The sequence below is a fragment of the Macaca nemestrina genome, chromosome 20 (assembly GCF_043159975.1).
Source record: "Macaca nemestrina isolate mMacNem1 chromosome 20, mMacNem.hap1, whole genome shotgun sequence".
NCBI classification, from domain to species: domain Eukaryota; kingdom Metazoa; phylum Chordata; class Mammalia; order Primates; family Cercopithecidae; genus Macaca; species Macaca nemestrina.
In genome coordinates this window covers 47,076,608-47,090,825 of record NC_092144.1, presented here as the reverse complement: position 1 = coordinate 47,090,825, position 14,218 = coordinate 47,076,608, and the positions used below count along the sequence as shown (strand labels likewise).

Sequence of the window (14,218 nt, the reverse complement as noted above, 5' to 3'; positions counted from 1 at the left end):
CCCCAAACGCTCCCCTCTTTTCCTGCCACCTCCACATAAGAATTTCACCACATACTCATGTGCTGTTGTTCCAGACCCCCAAGGCACAAACGCAGTGATGGGAGCGGGGAGCGCACGCCGGCCGTAAAGGCCTAGCTGCTAGCTTGATGAGAAATACCATCAGGTCCCAGGCACTGTCACAAGCTGCATCTTGCCCCTTTTCTTCTTTTGTCCAGAGTCAGAACTGAAAGGGGCACGTTTCCTGCCTCCTGCCGCGATGTTGTGGGCACACCAAAGACTGGATTCCGGTTCGTGTGGGGCCTCAACAAAGACCCACCAGACGAAGGCCGGGTGTCAGAAGATCTGTGTACATCTCTCATGAGGGGAGGGTCTGAGGCTTTTTGTTGAAACAAGTCCTTGGAAAAAATGTGGGAGGGACCCCACAGGCAGGTGCTAGTGGGAAACAGATCTCAGGGAACAGGGACCTCAGTAAACCGACTCGAAGGCCAGTGCCACGGTGTTTGCTGCTCAGAGAAGCCGGGGCTGCTGAGGCCTGGCCGGGTGTTCCCACTGCTGCCACACATGGCTTTATCAAAGGGGCTTCCAAAGCATTGGGCCAAGTATTGGCTGATATAATAGAGGAAAAAAAAGCAAACATTTGTATTATATAAGTGGACTGAGCAGAGGCAGGGAATTCCCCCGTATGTACACTTGAGCTTGAAATACACAAATGCTGGGTGAAATTTGTTGTACTTGTTTTTAACTTTTCATGAGGATACATTTCAAACACATCAAGGCAAAAAAAGAGTAAAATAAACCCTCACTGTCCGGCTTCAATAGTTCCAATCACGGGCAATCTTATTTCATCTCTTATTCACCCATGCACACTTGAGCCCCTGCTCTCTCCGCCTGTCTGTATTATTTTGAAGGAAATCCTAGACAGCTTAACAGTTTAATCCTAGATATTTCAGCATGAGCATCTTACAGATAGGGACTTTTTAGGTTAGGTATGGTGGGCTCATGCCTGTAATCCCAACATTTTGGGAGGAAAAAGGGAAGATCACTTGAGTCCAAGAGTTCAAGACCAGCCTGGGCAACATAGAGAGATCCCATCTCTACAAAAAAAATTAAAAATTAGCTGGGCATGGTTGTGCATACCTGTAGTCCCAACTACTCAGAAGGCTGAGACGGGGGGATCGCTTGAGCGCAGGAGGTAGAGGCTGCAGGGAGCTATGATCGTGCCACTGTACTCCAGCCTGAGTAACAGAGTGAGACCCTGTCTCCAAAAAAAAAAATTACAAACCAAGAAGCACTGGCCAGAGAGGTATTAAAGCCTCAAGGCCCAGCCAGGCGCAGTGACTCTTGCCTATAATCCCAGCACTTTGGGAGGCCAAGGCAGGTGGATCAACTGAGCTCGTGAGTTCGAGACCAGCCTGACCAACATGGAGAAATCCTGTCTCTACTAAAAATACCAAATTAGCCGGGCGTGGTGGCACATGCCTCTAATCCCAGCTACTCGGGAGGCTGAGGCAGGAGAATTGCTTGAATCTGGGAGGCAGAGGTTGCGGTGAGCTGAGATCGCGCCATTGCACTCCAGCCTGGGCAACAAGAATGAAACTCCGTCTCAAAAAAAAAAAAGCCTCAGGGCCCAAAGGGGCCTGGGAACTGTTGCGGCCCCCACCCCAACACAGGGGCTCAGAAACCACATGTGGAGTGGGGAGGCTGGAACTAGTGAGAATGGTCCTGCTTGTCTGCCCCATCTGTTCGTCTGTCCGTTCACGGAAAGACCACACTGTGAGTGTTTAAGAGCCTAGACTCTGCAGCCAGTGTCTTGCACAGGAATCCTGAATTTGAGACTCACCAGCTCTGTGACTTGAACTTCTCTGTAACTCAGTTTCCCCTGATGAGACATGGGAAAAACAACAGTACCTACCCCAAGGAGTGGTTCTAAGGATTCAATGAGGTATTATCTGAGAAGCACTCAGAGCAGTGCCTCCTACATAGTAAGAGCTCAGTGAATGCTGGCTCGTATCATTAATTCAACAGAGACTTACCGAGCATCTCTGACATGCCAGGCACTGTCCAGCAGTTGGAGATAAGTGTGGTGAGCACCACCTGGGAAAAGGAACCAGCTGAGAATCTCCAGCACCTGCCCCGTTTGGGTAGGAGGCCAGGATTCATCCTGCACCTGAGACCACCAAAAAGTCTAGAACCACGACTCTCATAGAGTTAACAGAGGAAACCACTGTGATGTCCCTTCCCTGCACCCCAGCCACTGGCAATGTCTTTGGAGCACAGCAAGGGTAAGATGCACTCACACGCTAAGCTCTGCTGTTGCTTCCACCAGAGCCCACAGCACCCACCTGAATACACAGCAATGAGGGCCAGAGTCAGCCACACGAAAGGCTTCACCTCCAAAGCAGCAGTTTGTTTATTTATTTATTTATTTATTTATTTTCTCCTGCCTCAGCCTCCCAAGGAGCGGGGATTCCAGGTACCCACCACATACCTGGCTAATTTTTTTCTATTTTTAGTAGAGATGGGGTTTCACCATGTTGACCAGTCTGGTCTTGAACTCCTGACCTCAGGTGATCCTCCCTCCTCATCCTCCCAAAGTGCTGGGATTATAGGCATGAGTCACCATGCCTGGCCCCAAAGCAGCAATTTAGAAATGAGCTTTCAGGCCAGGTGCACTGGCTCACGCCTGTAATCCTAGCACTTTGGGAGGCCAAGGCAAGTGGATCATGAGGCCAAGAGATCAAGACCATCCTGGCCAACATGGTGAAACCCCATCTCTACTAAAAATACAAATATTAGCTGGGTGTGGTGGTACACACCCGTAGTCCCAGCTACTCGGGAGGCTAAGGCAGGAGAATCACTTGAACCTGGGAGGCGGAGGTCGCAGTGAGCTGAGATGGCGCCACTGCACTCCAGCCTGACGACAGAGCGAGACTCCGTCTCAAAAAAAAAAAAAAAAGAAATGAGCTTTCAAACAGGCCAAGACCTTTCATTGCCTTCCTCAGTCTCCCTGCCCACACCCCTCCCAACTCCCCAAAATCCCTCTCTCCTGGGAGGTAAGGTTCCAGGTTCCAGCCAACCTAGAGGTCAATTTAAGGAGTGGACCTCTCAATCATTCAGTTCTCAAACCAGCACCCCAGCACCAACGTAAACCTAGAGATCAACGCTGAAAATTTGGGACTTCTTTTTTTTTTTTTATTGAGCAAGGGTCTTGCCCTGTCACCCAGGCTGGAGTGCAGTGGCACAACCACGGCTCACTGCAGCCTTGACCTCCTGGCCTAAAGCAATCCTCCCACTTTAGCCGTCCATGTAGCTGGGACCACAGGCACATGCCACCACACCCAACTAATTTTTTAATTTTTTGTAGAGATGGAGTCTTGCTTTGTTGCCCAGGCTGGTCTCAAACTCCTGGGCTTAAGCGATCCTCCTTCCTGGGCCTCCCAAAATGTTGGATTACAGGTATGATCTTCTACCACCAGCCTGAGAATCGATTTTGTGCAACAAGTCCCTCCTATGGTTTTCATTGCTCAAAACTCAGACCCTATCCCCCTTAAACACCCTCCAATGCAGCATATAAAACAGGTTTAAAAGTATACACTCTGTACCTGAGCTCAAATGCTGCCTCTGCCACTTCCCAACTTTCAGCAAGTGACCTCTCGTTGCCTTATCTCAGCTTCCTCAACTGTGAAATGGGAATAATCATAGTCCCTGGCACCTCCAAACACAGGTAACACCCACCAACACAAAGCACAGTGCCAGGCACATACAGCAAGTTTGATGGACAGTAGCTCTTTGGTTAGCTATAATTGCTTGTGATAAACCTGCTTTTCATCATACATCTGCCCTTCTCCACCAAGATAAAACAGGGGTGGCAGGTCTGATCTGTCAGTGAACTACCGCCTTTGATTTACACCTGAATCTCATACCCTTGGCCCGTGCTGTCCGACGTGGTAGCCATTAGCCACATGTAGCCACCAAACGCTTGAAACATGGCTGGTACAAACTGAGATGTGCTGAAAGTGTAAAATACATATTGTATGTCAAAGGCTTAATGTGAAAAAAGGGATGTAAAATAGGTCACTAATAATTTCTATATTGATTACACATTGAAATTATGTTTTAGATGAAATAAAATACATTATTAAAATTACTTTCCTCCTTCCTTTTACTTTTTAAAATATGGCTACTAGAAAATTTTTAATTACATATATGAGCCTCATCAGTGGCCCACATTATATTTCTTTCTTTCTTTTTTTTTTTTTGGAGAAGGAGTCTTGCTCTGTTGCCCAGGCTGGAGTGCAGTGGCACAATCTCAGTTCACTGCAACCGTCACCTCCAGGGTTCAAGTGATTCTCTGACTCAGTCTCCCAAGTAGCTGGGATAACAGGCACGTGCCACCACACCCGGCTAATTTTTTGTATTTAAGTAGAGATGGGGTTTCACCATGTTGGCCAGGCTGGTCTCGAACTGAACTCAAGTAACCTGCCTGCCTCAGCCTCCCAAAGTGCTGGGATTACCGTGCTCGGCCCCACATTATATTTCTACTGGACAGCACTGCTGTGGGCCTTTGAGAACCAGTGTCTTACTCAACTTTATACTGTCAGTGTCAAGCATGGAGCCTGGCACACAGGGTAGGTGAAGAAATGTTTCACAGATGGACAGATGAAAGATGCTCGCCATACTTCCAGTCTTTTTTTTTTTTTTTAAAAGAGACAGGCAGTGTGATCATAGCTCACTGTAGCCTTGATCTCCGGGACTCAAGGTGTGGGAGTGCCTAGGCTCAAGTGACCCTCTCACCTCAGCCTCCTGAGTAGCTGGAAGTATAGGTGCACATCACCAGGCCTGGCTAATTTAAAAAATTTTTGCAGAGATGAGGTCAGATGCAGTAGCTCACATCTGTAATCCCAGCACTTTGGGAGGCCAAGGTGGGAGGATCACCTGAGGTCAGGAGTTCAAGACCAGCCTGGCCAACATGGTGAAAACCTGTCTCTACTAAAAATACAAAACTTACCCGAGTGTGGTGGCAGGCACCTGGAATCCTAGCTACTGGGGAGGCTAAGGCAGGATAATCATCTGAACCCATGAAGCAGAGGCTGCAGTGAGATATGATCACACCACTATACTCCAGCCTGGGCAATAAAGTGAGAATCTGTCTCAAAAACAAAAACTTTTTGTTTTGCAGAGATGGGGTCTCATTATGTTGCCCAGACTGGTCGTGAACTTCTGGCCTGAAGTAATCCTCCCACCTCAGCCTCCCAAAGTGCTGGGATTACAAGCATGAGCCACCATGCCCACCCAATATTTTTAGTCTTAAAAGCACCCACTACTGTCCTCACATCTAATCAGGGCTATCCTTCATTCAAAATATTTAGTAACCCATAAGGCCTAGGCTGCAGCAAATCAAAGTACACACAGGTCATGGTGCTGGAGCAGGGACCTGGGGCCCTTACAGGTCCAGGAATCATTGTCTTAGTTGCTGGGCCATAGTGTGATACTTTAACAGTCCACACGGCTAGTGTGCTTCAAACACCATTTCCAGCTGGGTGCAGTGGCTCACATCTGTAATCTCAACATTTTGGGACGCCGAGGCCAGCAGATCACTTGAGATGAGGAGTTGAAGGCCAGCCTGGCCAACATGGTGAAACCCCGTCTCTACTAAAAATACAGAAATTACCTGGGAGTGGCGGTGGATGCCTGTAACTCCAGGTACTCAGGAGGCTGAGGAAGGAGAATCACTTGAACCCAGGAAGCAGAGGTTGCAGTGAGCCCAGATCACACCATTACACTTCAGCGTGAGCGACAGAGCAAGCCTCCGACTCAAAAAAAAAAGAAAAAAACACCTTTTCCAGCCAAGTCCCAAGTCCCCTTGCAAAGCTCACCCAAAGGAGACACCCGGCTCCCTCAGACACTACACTTTGTTTCATGCTAACCTGTGCCTGGTATGGCAATCAGTCAGTCTTGTTCTACTTGACAGGCTCTGCTGGAGGGTCTTTAGTTTTGAAACCACCACCAAACCATCCCTGTCTCATTGAGAGCAAAAATGATGCCACAACATCCCAGGCCGCCCCTGCTGCCACATGAATTGGGTACTAAACACAGTCTAAAGTGCTTTGCATGTCAAACAACAAGGACACGAAATGCTGTGTCCGCTTCCTCAATTTGCCTCTGCCTAGTAAGGAGGGCCTGGGAAGAGAGCTTAGAATGTAGGTAAAGAGCATGGAGGGCGGAATCAGTTTCCTCACCTGTAAAATGAGTTCGATCAAGTTGATTACTTCATTGCACTACTGTCAGGATTAACTGAGGAATGTGTGAAATGCTTAGAAGAGCATCTAGCACAGAGTAAGCACTAGGTAAGCTGCTACCATTATTATTATTTTATAAAAAAGTAGGCCAGGTATGGTGGCTCGTGCCTGTAATTTCAGCACTTTGGAAGGCCGAGGGTGAGGATCACTTCAGCCCAGAAGTTCAAGATCAGCCTGGGCAAAACGGGTCTCCACAAAAAAAAGAAAAAATATGGCCGGGTGTGGCGGCTCACACCTGTAATCCCAGCGCTTTGGGAGACCGAAGTGGGCAGATCACCTGAGGTCAGGAGTTTGAAACCAGCCTGGCCAACATGATGAAACCCTGTCTCCTCTACTAAAAGTACCAAAAAAAATTAGCCAGGTGTGGTGGCACATTCCTGTAATCCCAGCTCTTTGGGAGGCTGAGGCAGGAGGATCACTTGAGCCCAGGAAGCGGAGGTTGCAGTGAGCTGAGATCATGCCACTGCACTCCAGCCTGGGCGGCAGAGCAGACCCTTCACAAAAAAAAAAGAAAAGAAAAGGAAAAGAAAAAGAAAAAGAACTTAAAGTGGTATAAACTTGAAAACTAGGAATTTACCCTTCTCCAGTCACACTGATACTCTTTATAGCAAACTCACTCCCACCTCCGGACCTTAACACTTGCTGTCCCCTCTGCCTGGAACGTTCTTTCCCCAACTTTTGGCATAGCCAGTGCCACTGCTCATTAAGGTCTCAGTTAACATGACTCTTTAAAGAGGCCTGGGAGGTCTTCCCTGACCATCCAAGCTAAAGTAACCACTGCCATCTTGCCCCATCAGCCATTTTCTCTCCACTTACCCTGTTAAATTTTCTCCATCACAGTTAAAACTATCTGAAGAGGCAGGATCGGGATTTTTCTTTATTTAAAAAAAAAAAAAGAGGCTGGGCCCAGTGGCTCATGCCTGTAATCCCAGCACTGTACAAGACCGAGGTAGATGGATCACCCAAGGTCAGGAGTTTGAGACCAGCCTGGCTAACATGGCAAAACCCCTCCCCTACTAAAAATGCAAAAATCAGCGGGGCATAGTGGCGCATGCCTGTAGTCCCAGTTACTCGGGAGCCTGAGGCAGGAGATTGGCTTGAACTTGGAAGGCAGAGGTTGCAGTGAGCTGAGATTGTGCCAGCCTGGGTGACAGCGAGACTCCATCTCAAAAAAACAAAGTGAAGTGATCCTGTTTATTGCATGTCTTCCCGGGCTAGAATGGCTAGAATGTAAACCCTAGGACAGCAAGGATCTTGTCTGTCTTGTTGACTGCTGAATCCTCAGTGCCTAGAATAGGACCTGGTACACAGCACGGTCTCAACACATCTGTCAACTCAATAAAATAAGAATAGTAGCTAACTGCACAGGGCTAATGACATCCCAATGTGCTGAAAGTCTTGCAGACATTTCATTCAGTCTCCAACGACCCTCGAGATAAAGACTACTATCACACCCATTTTGCCAATGAACAAAAAAGTTCAGTGCACATCTTCCAAGTTAGTGGCTATATTGTGATCTGAACTTGGTCTGCCCGCCACCTAAGCCACCCTCCAACGGTGGCACGCTTCTCGCAAATATGAGGAGTGATATTTCCCACTGACGCTCCACCACCAGTCCCTCACCCCCACCACCCACTGTGGTCAGGCCACTTTACTGGCTCCTATCTTCCTGGGCAAATCTCCTCCCTTCTTTCAGGTGCAGCTGGATCCCTTGCCCTAGGCCCCAACATCTTCAAGCGGGATCCCTGTGATACAACTTTTTCTTATTTCTACCCGGTGTTTCAAATGATTGAGTTGACTCTTCCTGTGAATTACTTTGAGTTTGAAAGATCACATGTAGGTTGAGGTGGGAGGATCGTTTTGAGGCCAGGAGTTCGAGACCAGCCTAGGCAACATAGTGTGAGACCCTATCTCCACAAAAATTAAAAAATTAGCTGGGTGTGGTGGTGCACACCTGTAGCCCCAGCTACTAGGGAGGTTGGGGTGGGAGAATCACTTGAGCTCAGGGTTTCAAGGTTACAGTGAGCTACGATGATGCCACTGCACTCCAGCGTGGGCAACAGAGTGACCCTGTCTGTAAAAAAAAATCACAGCTGTCCCTGCCCTGAAGGCTTGATGCAGATGATCTTATGGAACCTCTCAACAATCACCTTATAAGGAAGACACTTGTATCATCCCCATTTTCAGATGAGGACACTAAGGCCCAGAAGGACACATGACTTGCCCAAGGTATCACAACAAGTATAGGGTAAAGTCACAGTGTGAACCCGGACCATGTGGCCCCAGAGTTTATGCTTCAGCCACTAGGCCATGCTGCCTATGTGAAAGGATACTTTTTTTTTTTTAAATTTCGAGACACAGTGTCACTCTTGTCACTCAGGCTGGAGTGCAGTGGCACAATCTCGGCTCACTGCACCCTCTGCCTCCCCGCCTCCCCGGTTCAAGCAATTCTCCTGCCTCAGCCTCTCAAGTAGCTGGGATTACAGGTGCTCATCATCACGCCTGGCTAATTTTGTATTTTTTTGTTGTTGTTTGTTTTTTGTTTGTCTTTTTTTTTTTTTTTTGAGATGGAGTCTCGCTCTGTCGCCCAGGCTGGAATGCAGTGGCTCAATCTCAGCTCACTGCAAGCTCCGCCTCCTGGGTTCACACCATTCTCCTGCCTCAGCCTCCCTCACGGCTGGGACTATAGGCGCCGGCTACCACGTCCAGCTAATTTTTTTGTATTTTTTAGTAGAGATGGGGTTTCACTGTGTTAGCCAGGATGGTCTCAATCTCCTGACCTCAGATGATCTGCCTGCCTTGGCCTCCCAAAGTGCTGGAATTACAGGCATGAGCCACCGCCAAGGATACTTATTAGATGTGTGTTTGCTGAGGTAAAGAAATCTCAGAGGAACGACGTAAAGGTCCAGCAGTGGGGGAATGCTGGAATAAAGCATGGTCTCTCTACACTGAAGAATGTGGGTACAGCTGCTGAAAAGGATAAGCCAGATCTATATGTAATGACTTGGAAGGACATGCCCAGCCATTAATTGAAAAAATTGGGTTACAAATAGGTGTAACTTGATTTCTACCCCATCCTTTTTTGGGGAATGGTACGGTAGGAGGAAGAAAACAGTCGATACACACACACACACACACACGCACATACACACATACAGACATAATCAATATAAGCACAGAAAAAGATAACTGAGGCATCGGCCCAAATCACAGGGGCAGAGAACACATCCATTTTGTTCATTATGCTATCTCCAAAACCTAGCAATAGATACTTAATAGATACTCACTGTCTGAACAAATGGTTATCTCTGGGTACATGGGATTTTGGAGTGGAGGGTGGCAGTAGGTATTTTCCCTACATCTCTGTACTGTTTGACACATTACAACAAGCATGAATTTCTTGCATAACTTTTTTTAAGCTAAATTCAACCCAATCACATACATACACACACGCACAAAATGTCATGACCAGAATAGTCCTAAAAAAAAGGAAGCAATAGGCTGGGCACGGTGGCTCATGCCTGTAATTTCAGCACTTTGGGAGGCCAAGGTGGGTGGATCACCTGAGGTCAAGAGTTCGAAGCCAACATGGCAAAACCCCGTATCTACTAAAAATACACAAATTAGCCAGGCATGGTGGCACGTGCCTGTAATCCCAGATACTCAGGAAGCTGAGGCAGGAGAATCATCTGAACCCAGGAGGTGGAGGTTGCAGTGAGCCGACATCATGCCACTGCACTCCAGCCTGGGCCACAGAGCAAGACTCTGTCTTAAAAAAAAAAAAAAAAAAAAGGAAGCAATATCAGTCTTGAAGAATACACAAATGCATAATCTTGTCCAATAGACTCTCATTTTTTTTTTTTTTTTTTAATTTCTGAGAGAGGGTCTTACTCTGTCACACAGGCTGGAGTGCAATGCTGCAATCACAGCCCACCACAGCCTCAACATCCCGGGTAGCTGGGACTAGAGATGTGTGCCACCACACCTGACTACTTTTTTGTAGAGATGGAGTGTCGATATGTTGCCCAGGCTGCTCTCAAACTCCTGGGCTCAAGTGATCCACCTGCCTCAGCCTCCAAAGTGCTAGGATTACAAGCATGAGCCACTGCACCCCACCAAATAGCCTCTCATTCTTGTCCTTACAGCTAAAGACAAATTCTTTTTTATTTATTTATTTATTTATTTCTGAGACAGAGTCTCGCTCAGTCGCCCGGGCTGCAGTGCAGTGGCGCGATCTCGGCTCACTGCAAGCTCTGCCTCCCGGGTTCACGCCATTCTCCTGCCTCAGCCTCCCGAGTAGCTGGGACTACAGGCGCCCGCCACTATGCCCGCCTAATTTTTTTTGTATTTTTAGTAGAGACGGGGTTTCACCATGTTGGCCAGGATGGTATCAATCTCCTGACCTCGTGATCCGCCCGTCTCGGCCTCCCAAAATGCTGGGATTACAGGTGTGAGGCACTGCGCCCGGCCCAAATTCTTTATTTTAAAGGAAATGATTGTTGAATTATTTTGTTAAAATGTAAATACATTTAATTTAGATTTTCAAGTTACTAAATCTATGTTTGAAATATATCAGTAAAATATATTTTACAGCAAAAAAGAGAGGCACCAATCACTGCACATTCTAAATTCCACTTTTGATTTACCACCTAACAACTGCAATGTCTGAAAGACAGACTCGCATTTAACTCTTAGATATTCATTCTACACAGACTGCCAAAAAGCCACGTGCTGCTGTCACTAGTCATGGAGAATAACCAAGATTTTTTTTTTTTTTTTTTAAGCCACTGCTTTATTTCTTCAGGTTAAGGGAACAAAATGCTTAGGTAAATTTGGTGGCCATCACAAATGTGATTGAGACCACCGGTTTCTATCATCAAATGAAATCACAATGACAGGTTTCTGACAATAAACTCAATCTAAAGGGAGCGCTAATAAACGCTCTTCCCAGGCTCTTCTTGGGTGTGTGGTATGTGTGCTGCCTCCTGAAATGCCCAGGATGGCCACCCTCCCACACGGGATATTCTAAGCCGCTGACACCATCTAACTTTTCTGAAAGAAATTTACAACTCAGCCAGTCTGTACCAGGCTAAAATCACAGAACTGGGTCCCCTGAAAGCCAGGCTTTCATGCCACATCCACAGTCACTGCTGTCCAGTCAAGTCTATAATGTCTTCTTGCCCTTATTAATACATATGTTACATAGGTTTACCTATGTTAATCCCTAATGACTTAACCTTGTCATGGCCAGGCGTGGTGGCTCATGTCCTACAATCCCAGCACTGTGGGAGGCCAAAATGGGTAGATCACCTGAGGTCAGGAGTTGGAGACCAGAATGGCCAACACGGTGAAAACCCCATCTCTACTGAAAACACAAAAACTAGCCGCACGTGGTGGCGGGCACCTGTAATCCCAGCTACTCAGGAGGCTGAGGTAGGAGAATCGCTTGAACCCGGGAGGCGGAGGTGAGCTGAGATTGTGCCGATGCACTCCAGCCTGGGCTACAGAGCTACAGACTCCATCTCAAAACAAACAAAGAAACAAAAAACTCAACCTCGTGAGAAAAGGCCACCACCTCGAGGAGCGGAGGGGAACTTTCAGTGCCCATCAGATGGGAGACCAATATGGGCCAATGAAATGGTGTTCCTATGAAATAGCAGATTCGTCCTTCTTGCCTGTCGACTGGACATGGGAAGGCAGGGGAAGAGCAACTCCCAGGTTTCTGGCTTAGGCAACCAGGTCTATGCTGGTGCATTTGCCAAGATGGTGACTACTGGTTTCAGAAGGAGGAGTTCAGGTTGGACATGTTGAGTTTATGGTGCCCAAGAAAGCCACTAGGGGCATCGAAGAAGCACAGGCTCCACATCTGGAGCTGGAGTGCAGGGGACACAGAGGCAAGAGCTGGCAGCATTAAGACAATAATTAAAGCACTGGAGTAAACATACTGGCTCTATGGGGAGGGGTGTGTGAGCAGGGGACCGCTGATGGCAGGTCAGTCCCATTTCTTCTTAGGCCTTTCTACTATAGTGTGTTCCATAATTTAATCTTTGGTGAGTAAAATTTTGGGCGGTGGGGAGAATAAAGAAACACTAACCTTGTGACCACTCTGCCATGTAGGTACAAACAAGCAAAAAGGGCCTATTAAAAAAAAAAAAAAAAAAAAAACAGCAAGATGCATTTAATCATTTAATAAGCACTTACTGTGTGCCGGGTCTTGTGCAAAGCACTAAACATGAATTATCTCCTGGAACCATCCAAACAATCCTGGCACAAAAGTCCTATGACTACCATTCCACAGATGGGACACTGAGGCTGGGAGCAAACGTGTGGGGGAGCTCAGGGCTGTCATGTCACAGCCCACAGTCAGGCAGTCTCTGGGCCAGATGGAGAATATTGAAGAACAATTATAATACATAAGAGCTGCTACTTAGTGAGAGATGGCGCTGGACTAGAAACACAATCTCAGCAAATCCTTACAACCCTTTGAGAGTGATCTTGTTATTATCTCATTTTGGAAATGAGGAACCTGAGGTAGTAGGATGTCAAGTCAACTGGACCAGTTCTGAATCTGGCCCTCGGGGGAGACCAATACTACAGCCAGAGCCCCACCCTCAGAGGGTCTCTGGGCCACTAGGAACACGCTTAATAAACGGTACCATTTACTGAGCATTATGTGCCAGCTGCTGTGCTAAGCACTTTACGCATGGTATTCTCACTGCATCCTGAAAACAACTCGACGAAGTGGTAGCTACTTAAATCCCCATTTTATAGATAGGGAAGCCAAGGCACAGAGAGGTGAGGCCAGTTGCTCAAAGTCACACAGCTGGTAAGTGTTCAAATTTGAACCTGGGGTCTCTCTGCCTTCCAAACCAACGCTCTTAACAAAATTATCTCGGTTAACAGCAGCTAGCCTGCGTTGGGTGCTAACCATGGACTCACCTCTTTACATGCACACGCTCAACTAATCCTCACCCTATGCAATCGATAACATCTTCACCTCATTTTTCGGAGAGCTAACAATAACCCCAACACGTAGTAAGTGCCTCCTATGTGCCAAATGTTTTATTCTATTATCTCAAAAGAATCTCCGCCAAGACACTCTCCTACTCCGTTTTACTGCAGGGGAAATTGAGGTTCGGCGCGGTTTCCCCAGATCGCAGCTCCCGAGCGGCACAGCCGGGACGCGAATCCACCGCTCCCCGCCTCCAAGCTCTTCCCCACAGCGCCGGGGTGCACGCCTGGAAAGTTGAGCCATGCAGGCACAAGTCCGGCTGGGTCCGGAGGGCGCGAGTCCCGGCGCCGCCGCCCCCCACGGCCAGTACCCACACCCGGCCGTCCGCCCGCGCTGACCCTCGGGGTCCGGGCAGCCACCGATTCCCCGCCACACTTGCGCGAGGCCGACCCCGCACCCGGAGCCACATACCTGGCGTCTGGGCTGCCCGCCCCGCGGGCCCCACGACTGCGGCGTCCGGCTCCGCGCCGCTCGCTGGAGACGCCGCCAGCTCCGGTGGCCCGAGTGACTTCCAGGCTGCCCACTTCCAAGCCGCTTCGCGCGCGTCCTCCTGGGAACTGTAGTTTCGCCCTAGCCGGCCGCGAACTGAAAAGAGCCTGGCGCGCGGGGGCTGCCGGGAGCCGTAGGCGCACTGCCGCGCTGCCTCCTAGGAACCGTAGTCCACTGGTCGCCTTCATGCAGCTCCAGTCTCTAGAGCACTTCCGCAGCCCCGAGGGGCGTGAGGGAGGGAGGCGTGTCTCCTGCAGACTCCAGCTCCAGAGCTGCGCTGTTCACCCCGCCGGGGCGGTTTCTCCTTTCTCCTAGCCCCGTCTGCCTCCTCCCTTCTTTCGGCGGAACCTCTCTTTCACTCTCTGCCAGGCTCGAGTCACTCACCCTTAGGACGCTAGTCACTCTTCCCCCGGGAGAA

The 14,218-nt window shown here is 48.5% G+C and overlaps 1 protein-coding gene across 2 annotated transcripts in view; it reads right to left on the bottom strand.

Moving 5' to 3' along the window:
• Positions 1 to 13,873, bottom strand: part of LOC105495419 (signal induced proliferation associated 1 like 3) — a 310,011-nt gene extending 296,138 nt beyond the window's left edge. Inside the window, exon 1 of one of the 2 annotated variants that reach the window (XM_071087643.1) lies at positions 13,723 to 13,873. The gene's annotated coding sequence lies outside the window, so the exon portion shown is untranslated. The remainder of the gene's footprint in view (positions 1 to 13,722) is intronic. The other variant, XM_071087648.1, reaches the window with a different exon arrangement.
• Positions 13,874 to 14,218: the final 345 nt, after the last annotated feature.